This window comes from Lissotriton helveticus, chromosome 11 (genome assembly GCF_964261635.1).
Source record: "Lissotriton helveticus chromosome 11, aLisHel1.1, whole genome shotgun sequence".
NCBI lineage: Eukaryota > Metazoa > Chordata > Amphibia > Caudata > Salamandridae > Lissotriton > Lissotriton helveticus.
This window is the reverse complement of record NC_136072.1, coordinates 1,048,685,491-1,048,701,729: the sequence shown is the minus strand read 5'-3', so window position 1 is coordinate 1,048,701,729 and position 16,239 is coordinate 1,048,685,491. Positions and strand designations below refer to the sequence as shown.

General features: G+C 53.2%; 1 protein-coding gene across 2 annotated transcripts in view; it reads right to left on the bottom strand.

Annotated features, from left to right (window-relative positions):
- TMEM120B (transmembrane protein 120B) overlaps positions 1 to 16,239 on the bottom strand; it is a 155,572-nt gene that overhangs the window by 63,470 nt on the left and 75,863 nt on the right. The gene's annotated exons all lie outside the window — the stretch shown is intronic.

Genomic DNA, 16,239 nt, shown 5'->3' with positions numbered 1-16,239 from the left:
AAACACTCCGTCCATCATCCCCCTTGGTATCGCACTAAACTAATAGCAGCATCTGTTATTTATAGCGCCTGGAGAAATGAAAACTTCAAAATGCAAAGTCAATAAGAAAAGTATTGTCTATGCTTCAACAACTGAGCAAAAATGCTAATGTGCACTGTTCTCTTCGTCAAATACATTAATCCACTGTGCAGCTTACGGGTGATATCTGTGCAATAGAGTAATAGGTGCCTGAGAGCACCATGTCTTCAGGGACCACACTACTGTAGTGGTGTTGGACTGCTGATGATACACTCTGGGCATCAACTGAAACCCCCCCTTCCCTAAAATATGTTGCTGTGTTTACTTCTGATGAATCCGGCGGGAATGAGTGGCACTGAAATCACAGCTTCACACTGAGACGGTGTGTGATCTAAGGCAAAAGCAAAAAGATAGCCTTCAGGACCATACACAAAAGATGTCAAGTCAAGTCAGAGAATTTATATAGCGCACTACATACCCAGAGGGTCTCAAGGCGCTTAGAAAGGGGAGGAGGATTACTTGTCAAATATCCACGTTTTAAGTTGCTTTCTGAATGCTAGGTGGTTCTGGGTAAGGCGAAGGTAAGCGGGGAGTGAGTTCCATGTTTTAGCAGCCAGGTATGAGAAGGATCGGCCTCCCATGGTGGTCTTGTTGATGCGAGGTACCGTGGCGAGGGCTTGGCTGGAAGAACGTAGTTGGCGGGAGGGGGTGTAAAAGGACAGTCGTGAGTTGAGGCATTCTGGTCCGATGTCGTAGAGTGATTTGTGTGCGTGGGTTAGCAGACGGAAAGTGATCCTCTTATTGACGGGTAGCCAATGGAGGTCTTTAAGGTGACCAGAGATGTGTTCGTTGCGTGGGATGTCTAATATGATCCTGGCTGAGGCGTTTTGGATTCGTTGGAGTTTCTTCTGGAGTTTAGCGGTAGTGCTTGCGTAGAGGGTGTTTCCGTAGTCCAGTCGGCTCGTGACCAGAGCATGGGTGACTGTTTTCCTTGTTTCGGTGGGGATCCAGCGAAATGTTTTTCTGAGCATGCGAAGAATGTTGAAGCAGGAAGAGGATACGGCGCTGACTTGTCTGTTCATTGAGAGTGAAGAATCCAGGATGACGCCTAGGTTCCGTGCGTGGTCTGTCGGGATGGGTGCTTTTCCGAGGGCTTCCGGCCACCAGGAGTCGTCCCATGCAGAGGGGGATGTACCTAAGATGAGGACTTCTGTTTTATCTGAGTTCAGTTTCAGACGGCTTTGTTTCATCCATTCGGCAACTTCTTTCATTCCTTCGTGTAGGTTAGTTTTGGCGGTGCTGGGGTCATTGGTGAGAGAAAGGATTAGTTGAGTGTCATCCGCGTAAGAGATGATGTTGAGGTTGTGTTGGCGGGCGATGGCCGCGAGGGGGCTCATGTATACGTTGAAGAGGGTGGGGCTGAGTGAGGATCCTTGTGGTACGCCACAGATGACTTCAGTGGCCTCGGACTTGAATGGTGGGAGGCGGACTCTCTGGGTTCTTCCGGAGAGGAACGAGGTGATCCATTCAAGTGCTTTTCCTTGGATTCCGATGTTATTGAGGCGTTGTAAAAGGGTGCTGTGGCAGACTGTGTCGAATGCTGCAGAGAGGTCGAGGAGGATGAGGGCGACTGTGTCTCCATTGTCCAGTAGAGTTCGAATGTCATCTGTTGCTGTGATGAGGGCGGTCTCAGTGCTGTGTTTTGCTCGGAAGCCGGATTGTGAGGAGTCGAGGGATTTGTTGGCTTCGAGGAAGGCGGCGAGCTGGTTGTTGATAGCTTTCTCGATGACTTTGGCCGGGAATGGAAGGAGCGAGATGGGACGGTAATTTTTGAGTTCGGTGGGGTCCGCTGTGGGTTTTTTCAGAAGGGCGGTGAGTTCAGCGTGTTTCCAGTCTTCCGGGAAGGTGGCGGAGTTGAAGGAGCAGTTGATGACGTCTCGGAGGTGCGGTGCTATGACGGAGTCTGCTTTGTTGAAGATGTAGTGAGGACATGGGTCTGTGGGGGATCCTGAGTGGATGGAATTCATCAGGCGAATTGTGTCCTCAGTGGAGATTGGGTTCCAGTCGTTAAGGGTGTTCACGGGGGGAGAATGTTCAGCAAATGGTAGGGTGGGTTGGTTTCCGGGTTGGTTGTCAAAGCTGTTGTGGATGTCTGCAATCTTGTTGTGGAAGAATGAGGCTAGGGAGTCGCAGAGGGCTTGAGAGGGGGTGATGTCGTTGGAGTTGGCCGAGGGATTGGAAAATTCCTTGACGATGTTGAAAAGTTCCTTGCTGTTGTGGGTGTTGTTGTCAAGTCGATCCTTGAATGCAGTTTTCTTGGCTTTTCGGATTAGTTGGTGGTGAGTGCGGGTGGCGTTTTTGAAGGCGTCCTTGGTGCTAGTGTTTGGGTCTTTTTTCCAGGCCTTTTCAAGGGAGCGGCAGAGTTTCTTGGACTTCTTAAGATCATCGTTGAACCATGAGGCCTTCTTGCTGCCAGGTTTGCTTTGACGTTTTTTCAGTGGTGCTAAGGTGTCGGCGGTGTTGGATAACCATAGGGTGAGGTTGGCGGCGGCTTCGTTTGCGTTAGAAGAGTGGGCTGGGGCGTTTAGAAGGAGCGAGGCGGAGATCTGGTCCGTGGTGATTTTGTTCCAGTTTCTTTGCAGAGTTGGTTGGAGGTGGTTGGTGGGTTTCGGCTTGTTGTAGGTGAAGTGAACGCAGCTGTGGTCAGTCCAGAGGAGGTCCGTGGTGTGGCTGAAGGAGACATGATTGCTGGAGGTGAAGATGGGGTCGAGTGTGTGACCTGCGATGTGGGTGGGGGAAGTGACTAGTTGTTTAAGTCCGAGGTTGGCGAGGTTGTCTAAGAGGGTGGCGAGAGGGTGGCGGTGTTGCGGTCGTTGATCTTTTCGAGGTGAAAGTTGAGGTCTCCCAGAAGGATGTAGTTTTTGGAGGGGAGCGCGTGTGGGGTGATGAAGTCCGTGATGTCTTCACTGAATTTTGCGCGGGGTCCTGGTGGTCTGTAGAGGAGGGTGCCTCTGAGTGTGGTCTTGGGGTCGATGTGGATCTGGAAGTGAAGGTGTTCGGAGTTAGCGAGGTTGGCGTCAGAGCTGGTTGAGATGTGGATTGATTTCTTATGGACGATAGCGATTCCTCCTCCTGTGTGGCCGGTACGGTCCTTGCGTGTGATCTTATAGTCTTCAGGGATGGCAATAGTGATGTCTGGGGCGGAGGAAGCGTTCATCCATGTTTCTGTTAGGAAGGCGACGTCTGGAGAGATGGTGTCTAGTAGATTCCATAGGTCAATGGCGTGTCTGTGGACCGATCGGGTGTTGAGAAGGATGCACTGTAGGTGGTTGGGGTCGAGAGTCTGTGGTGTGATCGTAGCGGAGATGTTGTCGGTGCCGCTGAATTTGCAGGAGTAGCAGGAGAAAGGTCCATGGGTATGTCCAGGAGCGGCTTGGACACAGTTGGGGGCGCGACCGGGGTCAAGGGCTAGGAGGGTGGCGGCATCGTAGGTAATGCGGGAGGGCTGGGGAGCGCGAGGGGCAGGGGGTCTGGCGCTGGGCGCGGTCCAGGCGCGGACGGGCGTAGACGGGCTTACCTTTGGCGCACCTTCGGCGCGGATTGGGCGCGGTCGCTGCGCGTGGACGCTGCGCGCATGGGCTACTGTCATATATGGATGGTGGGAAGGGGGAGGGGCGAGGGCGTCTCAGCTGGGAGGCAGGGCGGGTTAAAGGGAACGGAGCACAACAACAACAGCGTTAAAATGGAGGGGAGGGCAGAGCAGGACGCTGGGGGAGAACACAACAACAGTGCGCTGATGAAAAACAGAGCAAGCCAAGCAATGAAAGCGCTATATTTATCACAACAACAGTGCGCTGGGGGAGAACACAACAACAGTGCGCAGATGAAAAAAGCTGAGCAAGCCAAGCAATGAAAGCGCTATATTTATCCTGGCGCTATAGAAGTAAAACTTTCTCCCAGATCGCTTTATCAGAAGCCAAACCACGTTACCGCTTTTGCAGCGCTGAGGCAGGGGAGCGACCACTCGAGGCTGGAGCGAGGAGTGGAGAGAGGAAAAGATGACCTTCGGAACTAAACACAACACCAAAGAGGAAGCCTTCAGTACAGGACAACAAATATCTTGAGGACTCCAGAACTCGTTTAATAAAATGAGACAAGACTACAACAACCAGAATGCAGGTGTCTATTCCAAAAGTCCAGAACTGGAAGCAGTGTTCGTAATGACCAGGAGTGAGGTGGTCACCCTAGTATGCCTTGTCTGTGTGTGTGAGAATCTTGCACCAATGTCACCTATGCTGTTTAAAGGGAAGCTTGAATTACTGCTTTCTGTTGTCTCTGATCAGATAGAGGAAGTGTGTAATGTTGCTGTGTCTGCACGGAAGAAACTTCCAACTCAGCTGTCAATAGTGTACGTAGTGTGGCATTTGCGTGCCTGCAAAACCTTCTGTTTGCATTATCTGTGTGATGAATCCAGCCTGGCATGCCAATATTTGAGCAAGTTACACAATAGGCTTCCACCCAGAGATTGGCATTGGTCAGTTGAGGAGATCATTAAAGCAACCTGTGAAGTAATTGTCATACAAGTGTAGACGGGATGATAGAAATTCAGTACAGGCATTTGGCAACTCTAGAAACGGTGGGTATACAAATTTGTTATGTGAAATGTATCACTTTTAAAGAGATGCAACCTAACACTTTTGTACTGTCTTCCGTAGCAGGATCCATTTCTTTCTACATGTGTCAAGAAATCGCATTTTTCGGTACATGCAGATACAAAATCAATTTTATTTTGGGGCCAAGAACCAATCATCTTCCTAAGCAGATACCGATAAGTCGCTAAAATGCAAATATTTTGCCTAAGTGGGGGCTCTGAGGTAAGAAATAGAACACAATAGTCAAAAACGCAAGCGGGGATCAACTAGAATGAAAAACTAGGAGTTGGACACAGGGAAGGGTTTCTTCACCGCTCTCACCCAAGCCTCTGACTTACACTGTGAACTAAAGGCTTGAGGTCTTTTAAAAGACTTAACTAACTTTGATACAAGAAACATGCCTGTTCATCACAAATGAGCCCCCTACAACTTTGTCTGGGGTACAGAACGGGAGAACAATCTGAAAATTTTCTTTTTATGAAACCATTTTATTGAGGAACTTTCAGCAACAGGTATAAGAAGGAACAGGGAGAAGAGATCACAAATACTAGTTACAAAATGTTTGAAACTGTTCTATAATCAACTTGCACGTTTTCCTATTTCAACAGTTATTGACAATCAGGAAATTGGTTATCTCTAACTCAAAATTTAAAGATAGGATTAATCAAAAAAGGTGTAAAACTGTACAAACGAGCAGCAACAATAAGGGAAACATGGGGTAGGAAATTTGGAGGTTTAACTTGTATTCAGTAACAATAGTATACCATGAGCTATCATCCAACTCAAAAAATTGCTTGGATTCGCTCCCTATTTACATAAAGATGCAACAACATATGGCGACCTTTCTACAAGCGTATCATGCAAGCTTAAGAAACACCAACAGCTGTTGGATGCGGATTATATTTTCATCAAATGTTGATATCAATGAACAAATCTAACGAAATAAGGATCCAAGCAGGACTTTTAATGAAAACAAAAAAACCTATCCTGGTGGACTGCTAGACAGAATTAAAATTAACAGCAGCAATGAACTTCAACCAACTTTACAGCTAAAAAGAAATGTAATTGAGCTTGTGAGTGCTGTTTGGCCTCTAAAGGTCTAAAAGCGTAAAAAGTTCAAGCAAAGTAAGCGGCAGATTTGGGTCGCCAGACATAACATCTAATGTGGTCTAGAAGGGTAAGTCTGTTATGAGGCTTTTAAAGGATTTAAAGAGTAAGTAGATTCAACAAAAATCATTCTTCAGATTATTCTGGTACTTCATTTTTTTCAGGTACAATCAAGTCTTCTCAAAAGAAGGCCTCCTCCTGGAGAGTCCAACAGCTGTTTGGGTTCCAGCAAAAGTCGGGTTGTAACTTCTTACACTGCACACAACACTGAACTTGAGTCTCTATGGACAAACAACCAAGGTTTCCATTACATGAAGTTTTGGTCACACCGTGTTGGACCCGGCCTCATGGCGTGGTCCTACCCCTCCCGCATGGCGGGCCCAGGACGACATCGGCCCTCCACCCAGCATCGGGCAGCCCTTTTGCCCGACACTGCACGCCCCAACATTGCTGGTCCGGGCACCATCCCGGACCCCCCCCCTACCGGCCTGGCCCCATCGTGGGCCCCTCACGACCTAAGCACGAGGCCGCGCCCGACTCCATCTTGGGCCCACCACGTCACGACCACGTGGCTCCGGCCCCGGCCCAGGCCCAGCGAAGCCCAGACATCGAGGCGCCAAGATCTACCCAGGTGGTCGAGTGGCCACTCGACAGATCCCGGAGGAGGGGAGTTTCGATGGCCCTCCAACCGTCCCCGGACGCCTGGTATCGATCACCCCCGGCATCCCTGGGTGCTGGCCCCACCCCCCTGCTGGGTGTCTGGACACCATCTTCCCGGCCCCTCTGACCCCCAGGAGCGAGGGTCCGGACATCAAAGGACTCCAGTCCTATATCTGGGCCAGCCCCGGAGTAGGACGGCAGTTGTATCCTGGACTGGAAAGCCCTGCTGACGCTGTCACGGCCGACCCCAGAAGAACTCATTTCCTGGAACCTGAAGAGAACTTGAGAGCCTGCTGGCGCTGCCGCGGCCCACCTTTGCCGAACCATCTTGAGAGCCTGCTGGCGCTGCCGCGGCCCACCTTTGCCGAACCATCTTGAGAGCCTGCTGGCGCTGCCGCGGCTCAACCTCTCTACTTGTACATATCGCTGGGAATCAGCAGCCTTTATTTCCTGATAAAGCTTACGAACTCGACCTCTGGTGTGGTGTCCATTTGTAGTGTGTGGTTACTCTGCTGTGCGATCCTAGGAGAGGGCCCTCACCCAGGAGGCCTCTCAGTAACGCTCGGCTACTTCTTGACGGAGAGGTGGACCTAGGGGTGGTCAGTCAGACATCTTCTGCCGCCCCGGGGTCGCCTTTCTAACATTGGTGGCAGGCGACGGGATCCGAGCCGACGCAGATCGTACAGAGAGTAATTCGCTCACTACCGAGAAAAACACACCGCGACCATGACTACTCAGGAAACCAGACCGACGGCGGAATTCCAGAAAGAAAAGATGGAAGATTACAGCCACAAGGAATTAAAACAATTCTGCAAGGACCTAGGCATCGCTACCACGGGCCTCAACACCAAAGAGGACTTTAACTCAGCCCTGCAAGCCTGGGCGGACGCCGATGATGCGCCGCCCCAGAATGAAGATAACCCGGGCCCAAACGGGCGCCCGGAGACCGACGCGAACCCAGCGGGGGAAAGACCCGAAAACCTGGACGCGGGCCTCCCCCACGGAGACGCCCGAGAACAAGAGAAGAACCGGCTCCACGAGTTGGAGCTCGCCCGACTCCGACAAGAAGGAGAGATACAGCTGGCAGAAAGGAAATTAGCCCTCGAGCAACTACGGCTAGAAGGAGACCTAGAGGAAAGGCGAAGACAACGAGACCTCGAAGAAAAGAAACTCATGCTCGAGCATGAGCGCGGCCTCAAAGAACTGGAAATCAAGGCCAAGACAACAGACACCGGCACCGCCGGGGGTAAGACCTCACCCCCGCCGGTGGACACGAAGGTGCACATACCCAAGGAGGTCGTCAAAGAATACTATAAGAACGACGACATCCAACAGTGGTTCAAAGCCTACGAGGTCGCCATGACCGCCCATCGAGTACCCCTCAAAGACTGGGGCGCCGGCTTATGGGGAAAGTTCATCAACGAGGGGAGAGACGCCCTGCTAGAGCTCCCCGACGCCGAGATGACCTCGTACGAACACATGAAGACCGCCCTCTTCACTCGCTACGGACTCACCCCCGAAATGTACCGGCAGCGATTTCGAGACTGTAAAAAAATCCCCGGTACCACTTGGGTGGAGTACGTGAACTTTTACAGCAGAGCCTTCGAAGGGTGGATCAGAGGCTGCCAGGTCACCACCTACCAGCAGTTGGTCGACCTCATCCTATGGGAGCATCTGTCCAATAATTGCTTCGTCGAACTCCGGCAGCACCTCCTCGACAGCAAATTGACAGAGCCACGAAAACTCGCTGTCGAGGCGGATAGATGGGTGAGCAACCGAGTTCCCCGGAGTCCGATGGGAGACTACGGCCGGGGATCCCCGGGGAACCACCGACCACGAGGCGGCGGAGGAGGCCAGAGCAGGGGCCGAGACACCCCCACGGGGCCATCCCCTACCTCCCCGTCGCCATCCCTGGGTTGGAGGGGGGGCCCCCCAGCAAGACCCGGGCCCCGCCCGAATGTTACGTGCCACAGATGCCAGCGACAGGGCCATTATGCGAACGACCCTCTCTGCCCGATGAACCAGCGACCCGGCACCACCAGTCCCCCGAGCCGCCAGATCGCGGCCGCCGCCCTGAGTGCAGAGGGAGGCGAAGAAGAGGGCGACGACAACGAGCAGGCCGAGTGGGAGCCCGCAGCCATGATCTTAGCCTGCCTGGGTGATCGAGACATGATCCCCCGAGACCCGATCCCAGGTAACACCCAGAAATACCGCCAATGGGTCACCATCAATGGACGCCGGGCCGAAGCCCTCCGGGATACTGGAGCCAGCGTGACGGCGGTCCGCTGCCACTTGGTGACCCCCGAACAAATTCTCCCCAACGTCTTGTGCCCAGTGCGGTCGGCGGACAACTCTGAAAGTTTGTGCCAGATGGCCTGCATCCCCTTCGAGTGGGGAGGGGTGTCGGGCATGCTGAAAGTGACTGTCCGAGACGATGCCCCCGTGGACTGCCTCCTCGGGAACGGCCTGGAAAGTTCCCTCTGGGCCGGCGTAGAGCGGAGAGAACATCTGGGATGCTAGGCCTTCCCGAGTGGGTTTGTGCGACCACCCGCTCCATGTCCGCCCGGGCCTCCCCCCCAACGGAGGAAGCCCCGATCGAGGAGCCGGAGTGGCCCGCACCTCCACCGCCCGCCGTCCCCGAGGACACCGACCCTGAACCCGGCCCCCAGGGGCCCAGCCATGAGGAAATCACCGAGCTCGACCACCTGCCGGAACTAGCTCAGTGGCGCCAAGAAGGTGGCCCCACCCGCGAACAATTCCGACAAGAACAGAGCACCTGTCCCTCCCTCGAGGGAATTCGACGGCAAGCCGCCACTCAAGCCGCGGGAGACCCTGCGGGGTCCCACTGGGTCTATTGGGACAACGACCTTCTCAACAGTGAACAGAAGATTGCCGAACTAGGGGCCAGCCGGGTGCTGGTCGTTCCCCTCCGATTTCGAGACTTCCTCTTGAACTTAGCACATGAAGTGCCCCTCGCCGGGCACCTGGGGCAGGACAAAACTTACAGCCGCCTGGTGACTCATTTCTACTGGCTGAAAATGCGCAACGATGTGCACAATCACTGCAGATCCTGCCCGACCTGTCAAGCCAGCGGGAAGAGCGGGGGGAAAGTCAAAGCCCCGCTCCAGCCGTTTCCCGTGGTCACCACCCCCTTCGAGCGAGTGGGGATAGACATTGTGGGGCCCCTGGACCCCCGCACCTCTCAAGGGCACCGCTTCATCCTCGTGCTGGTGGAACATGCCACCCGCTATCCGGAAGCCATCCCCCTCCGAACCATCACGGCCCCAGTAGTAGGCCAATCCCTAATGGGGATCTTCTCCAGAGTCGGCTTCCCCCCAAGAAGTCGTGAGTGATCGGGGCACAAACTTTATTTCCAAATATATGCGATCCCTGTGGCAACAGTGCGGGGTCACATATAAGTTCACCACCCCGTATCACCCCCAAGGAAATGGACTTGTGGAGCGGTTTAACCGAACGCTGAAGGGAATGATCAAGGGCCTCGAGGAGCCACTACGACGCAAATGGGATGTTCTGCTGCCTTGCCTCCTGTTTGCATATCGCGAAGTACCCCAGAAGTCCCTGGGGTTCAGCCCCTTCGAACTATTGTATGGGCACCCGGTCCGAGGCCCCCTCAGCCTGGTCAAAGAAGGCTGGGAGACGGCTGTCCGAGGTGCTCCACCAGATGTCTACCAGTACCTCCTGACCCTCCGCAACCTGACTCGGAAGTTCCGGGAACTTGCCGAAGCCAACCTTGAAGCCAGTCAGGAGGAGATGAAACGCTGGTATGACCAGAACGCCTCGTCCATCGAATTCGAACCGGGCCAGCAGGTCTGGGTCATGTCCCCGGTTGAACCTTGTGCCCTCCAAGACAAGTGGACGGGGCCCTTCAAAGTGGTGGAGCGCAAGAGCCCCGTCACCTATCTGGTGGACATGGAGTCCCCCAGGAACCCCCTCCGGGTTCTACACGCTAACCGGCTCAAGCCGCACTTTGCCCGCACTGAACTAAGTCTGCTATTAGCGACCGATGACGGAGCTGAAGACGACTCCGAACCATTGCCAGATCTCATGCGCACCACTGAGAAGGACGGCTCCATCGAAGGGGTCATGCTCTCCTCCACCCTGACCCCGGAGCAGCACCATGACTGCCGGCAGCTGCTGGGGCAATTTGCAGATCTGTTTTCCCTCACCCCCGGAGTCACCCGGTGGTGTGTCCACGATGTAGACACCGGAGACAGCCCGCCTGTAAGACACCGAGCTTTCCGAGTGCCCGACCGAGTGCAGGCCTGCATCCAGTCCGAGGTGGCCAAGATGCTAGCGCTGGGGGTAGGCGAACCCTCCGACAGTCCGTGGGCCAGCCCAGTTGCCTGGTCCCTAAAGCCGCCGCCCCCGGCACGCCCCCGGAGCTCCGGTTCTGTGTTGACTACCGGAGGCTGAATGCCGTCACCAGGACCGACGCCCATCCCATCCCCCGGGAGGATGAACTGATCGATCGCCTGGGGGCTGCGAAGTATCTCAGCACCTTCGATCTCACGGCCGGGTATTGGCAGATCGGCCTCACCCCTGGAGCGCAAGAGCGATCAGCCTTCTCGACCCCTGATGGCCACTACCATTTCAAGGTGATGCCCTTCGGCATGAAAAACGCCCCAGCCACCTTCCAGAGACTCGTGAATAGAGTGCTGGCCGGGCTAGAAGAGTTCAGCGCCGCCTACCTAGACGACATTGCGGTGTACAGCCTCCGCTGGGATGCACACCTGACCCACCTCCGGGAAGTCCTGTCGGCCCTCCGACGGGCCGGACTAACAATAAAGGCCAGCAAGTGCCAGATCGGCCAAGGGTCCGTGACGTATCTGGGACACCAGGTGGGAAGCGGCCTGGTGGCTCCCCTCCAGCCAAAGATTGACGCCATCCGGGCCTGGGAGCCCCCAATCACCCAAACAGCCGTCCGAGCCTTCCTGGGGCTCACAGGATACTATCGGCGCTTCATCAAAGACTATGGAAGCATTGTGGGGCCCCTCACAGAACTGACCTCCAAGAAGCTACCCCAGAAGGTGTGCTGCACCCCAGAGTGCCAAGCAGCCTTCGAGACCCTAAAGACTGCCATGTGCACCGCCCCTGTGCTCCAGGCCCCCGACTACAGCAGAGAGTTTGTGGTTCAAACCGACGCCTCGGAGCACGGCATTGGGGCGGTCCTCTCCCAAGTGAACTCTGAGGGAATCAACCTTCCCGTTGCCTTCATCAGCCGGCGGCTGCTCGCCAGAGAACAGCGCTGGAGCACCATCGAGAGGGAAGCCTTCGCCGTCGTGTGGGCCCTAAAGAAGCTCCGGCCCTACCTCCGGGTCCAGACCGACCACCGGCCCCTGCGGTGGTTGATGCAGATGCGGGGAGAAAACCCGAAACTGTTGCGATGGTCCATCTCCCTGCAAGGGATGGACTTCACAGTGGAGCATCGCCCCGGCAACGACCACGCCAATGCTGACGGCCTCTCCAGATTCTTCCGCCTCGGCGAGGAGAATCCCCAAGAAGATGGGTGACTCTCCCCTGCCTTCAGCTGGGGGGACGCGTGTTGGACCCGGCCTCATGGCGTGGTCCTACCCCTCCCGCATGGCGGGCCCAGGACGACATCGGCCCTCCACCCAGCATCGGGCAGCCCTTTTGCCCGACACTGCACGCCCCAACATTGCTGGTCCGGGCACCATCCCGGACCCCCCCCCTACCGGCCTGGCCCCATCGTGGGCCCCTCTCGACCTAAGCACGAGGCCGCGCCCGACTCCATCTTGGGCCCACCACGTCACGACCACGTGGCTCCGGCCCCGGCCCAGGCCCAGCGAAGCCCAGACATCGAGGCGCCAAGATCTACCCAGGTGGTCGAGTGGCCACTCGACAGATCCCGGAGGAGGGGAGTTTCGATGGCCCTCCAACCGTCCCCGGACGCCTGGTATCGATCACCCCCGGCATCCCTGGGTGCTGGCCCCACCCCCCTGCTGGGTGTCTGGACACCATCTTCCCGGCCCCTCTGACCCCCAGGAGCGAGGGTCCGGACATCAAAGGACTCCAGTCCTATATCTGGGCCAGCCCCGGAGTAGGACGGCAGTTGTATCCTGGACTGGAAAGCCCTGCTGACGCTGTCACGGCCGACCCCAGAAGAACTCATTTCCTGGAACCTGAAGAGAACTTGAGAGCCTGCTGGCGCTGCCGCGGCCCACCTTTGCCGAACCATCTTGGGAGCCTGCTGGCGCTGCCGCGGCCCACCTTTGCCGAACCATCTTGAGAGCCTGCTGGCGCTGCCGCGGCCCACCTTTGCCGAACCATCTTGAGAGCCTGCTGGTGCTGCCGCGGCCCACCTTTGCCGAACCATCTTGGGAGCCTGCTGGCGCTGCCGCGGCCCACCTTTGCTGAACCATCTTGAGAGCCTGCTGGCGCTGCCGCGGCCCACCTTTACCGAACCATCTTGAGAGCCTGCTGGCGCTGCCGCGGCTCAACCTCTCAGAACCCCCGGCTCGAGGATTGAGAGCTGTGCGCAGGGTATCCCTTCATACACCCCAACCGAGACTGTCCCGCTTCCCTGACCCCCCTTTTTCGAGCCTTTACAGACCCCTCGGTCTACTTGTACATATCGCTGGGAATCAGCAGCCTTTATTTCCTGATAAAGCTTACGAACTCGACCTCTGGTGTGGTGTCCATTTGTAGTGTGTGGTTACTCTGCTGTGCGATCCTAGGAGAGGGCCCTCACCCAGGAGGCCTCTCAGTAACGCTCGGCTACTTCTTGACGGAGAGGTGGACCTAGGGGTGGTCAGTCAGACATCTTCTGCCGCCCCGGGGTCGCCTTTCTAACACACCATTGTTCAATCCCTACAATTCATGCCATGACTGGCCCCGCAGGGCTCTTCTCTACGAGCATAAAGCATCACTCGGAGGCATCCAGCATACTACCAATCAAACATCGAGACAGGTTGGGAAGCATGCCAGGCTGAAAAGAGGACAATGATTGCTCAGGAAAATCAACAGAACGCGTTGGAGAAGTGTAAAGGAAAAGAAAGTTAATAACATGAAACTCAAGATGTGGGCTTTTGGTCTCCTTTTTTAGAGGTGGCTAACATTACTTCACTGATTAGGTTGCCAATGTTAGTCTGTAAGGGCTGACAGCAGCAGCTGATACATGACTTGTAACGGCATAGCATATGTCACCATCACAGCTGGGTCCAACACACAGCTTCATCCGCCACACCATCACCAACCTAAATCTATTCAGGAAATGCTCATGACCACAGTAGCAATGCACCCAGCTATAAGCTATGTGTCAGTGAAAACTTCATCCTGCCCGTACGTTTTTAACTGAAGTTTTGCAAGAGCCATGCACAAAATGAACCTGCTTAGCTAAAAAAAAAAGCAAAAGGCCCTTCAGCTGACAAATAAAAGTTTAAGTAGATTTTCTCAGTTAGCAATAAAGCGACAAAGGTTAAAACTGTCTGGTATGGAGAACAGTCAGCAGAAGTACAGTTGGCTGGTTGACTTAAACAAAGTGATCAAAGAAACCAGGTAACTGGAAGCCGGCACAACGCCAGAGATCAATAACTACAATGTGCTATGCAAACATAAATCCACGGAACTCCATAGACACACAGGTTACAAAAAAAACAAATACGCAAATGGTAGGCCAAAAACAACCAGAAAAACAGAGCATATCACACACAAAGAGGAGATTAGGGACCAACGTGGGCAAACCTCCCAGTCAATTATATAACACACAAAAGAGCCCACAGGTCCAAACAACTATTAATACAAGGAAGTGACACCCTAAGAAAGTGACAACTCACTAGGGAAGTTATCCATTTAAGGATGACTCCCCTCACACACCAAAGATGTCATGCATCATCATGGGTGAAGGAAATTAAAGGCAGACTCATTCTGTTCATCTGCAAGTAGCAGTGCCCTCATTATGTAGCTGTTAAAAAAAATGCAGCTGTATTTTGCACGGACAAAATATATATTTCACCATTTTGGGGGAATTGTGAGCCTGCTTTAGGTTGCAACAACAGGGCACAAAATAGTAACACTAAGCTAAGTGCCTCAAGTTTGCCAAGCACAAATATCTGTGACAATATACGTTGTACTCTTGTCACCTATCTGAAGCTTTTACGCTACATCGGATTATTCAAAAGTCACTCACATCACTGGTGTTTTTGTAAAGTCAGGCAGGGCAAACAGACTGAACAAAAGAAGCTAGTGTAGAATGTTCCCAGCATACAGATCAGGAACATGGTAAGCTCAAGCCTGAAGAATTGCTCAAGTCCATCGGCCGTCCATTGAACCTAAAGACAAACTGTCTCAAATAGGCTTTTCCTGCTAACTTTTATGTCACCAGGACCACCCTCGGATACAAGAAGTAACTTTATCCCTACAAAAGAAACATCTCAAAACCCCAGTTGAAGCCATCAAATGAGGCAACATTCTAGTACATCTATAGTTTGTGATGGTTAGCGATGTGGGACTTGGTAAAACACGGATTTGTTTTTCTTTTCTTACAAAGGGTGACCCCTCTCTTTAAGCCCCAGAACCAAATTCTACTATTGTGGACATATACAACACAGGAATGCCACTTCTGGATTCACTGTTGCCTTGTTGGTTAGAGGAGGTGGGTTAAAAAGGGGGAAGAGGGTATGTGGAGAACGCAAAAATGCCATTAGAGGTTTCTACACACATTAACAAACACAGGCGCAAAATTTAAGTCCCAGGAGCCAGCCCCAAGCCAGATTTTCACAATAATGGAAACAAGTTCCATTGTAAATTTATTGTAGTTGGCTTTCCTGAAAATGTAAATGGATCAGGCGGTTCTGGATCTACTTTGGTTTACAACGTTTACAATTCAAAGCACCTACGTAAAAAGAGATATTTGTTGATGGGAGAGCACGTCAAAACACTAAAAAGGAAACAACACAGGTTGAAGTAAACAAAGACTGCTTAACACAAATGTATCTCATATTTAGGAGCAATAAAGACAAGGGTATAAGGTGCTACTGCACAAAACAGATGCCCTCACTCATTGCAGACACTGTAAAGGCAGAGGACAAAAACCATAAGCACCAACACAAAATGTTAGTACATACCACAAACTAAATGATTTGTAGCTGATCAAACACACTGGTACCAATTGCGAGCTGATGGCCCAAATCCCTAGATCTTTAGGCTCTTTGAGATAGATGTAAGAAAATTCAAATTAAAAGGGAAAAGATACAGGATTCCAGAACTCCAACTCATTATAAAAATGGACTTCCTAAAAATATTTTCCCATTGTTAGATGTTTGATTTACAGTTTTATTTAATGCAGACTTGGCCCTAGGGCATTAAACCAGTATACATGTGCACCAAATTATGTTACAATTTTTTTTTAGGCGCAGTTAGATAAAGCGACCTGTCCACAATCACAGGATGTTCCTCCGAGACAGGTACTCGAATCGATCAATCAGTCAGCATTTATACCTTGTTCCCCAGTGCCTAATTATGCAGCTCTTGCGGATGTCCCCTTTTGACTGAATATCGTGATGTGTGAATATTGTAGATATCTGAAGCGTGGATATTACTTCAGTCTCTTTAACCCTTTCACTGCGGCGGCTATTCCGCCACAGTGCTAAGGGGCTGGGGGGGCGCGCGGCGGTCCCGCGCTTGTGACGGAACCGCTCCATCACGCCCCTCGGGTGAGCTGTGCTTGTGACGGAACGGTTCCGTCGCGGCCCCGCCCGCTCAATAGAACGCTCAGCGCAGGCGCGGAATTCGTGCCGCGCAGGCGCGGCGAGCGGGTCGTGAC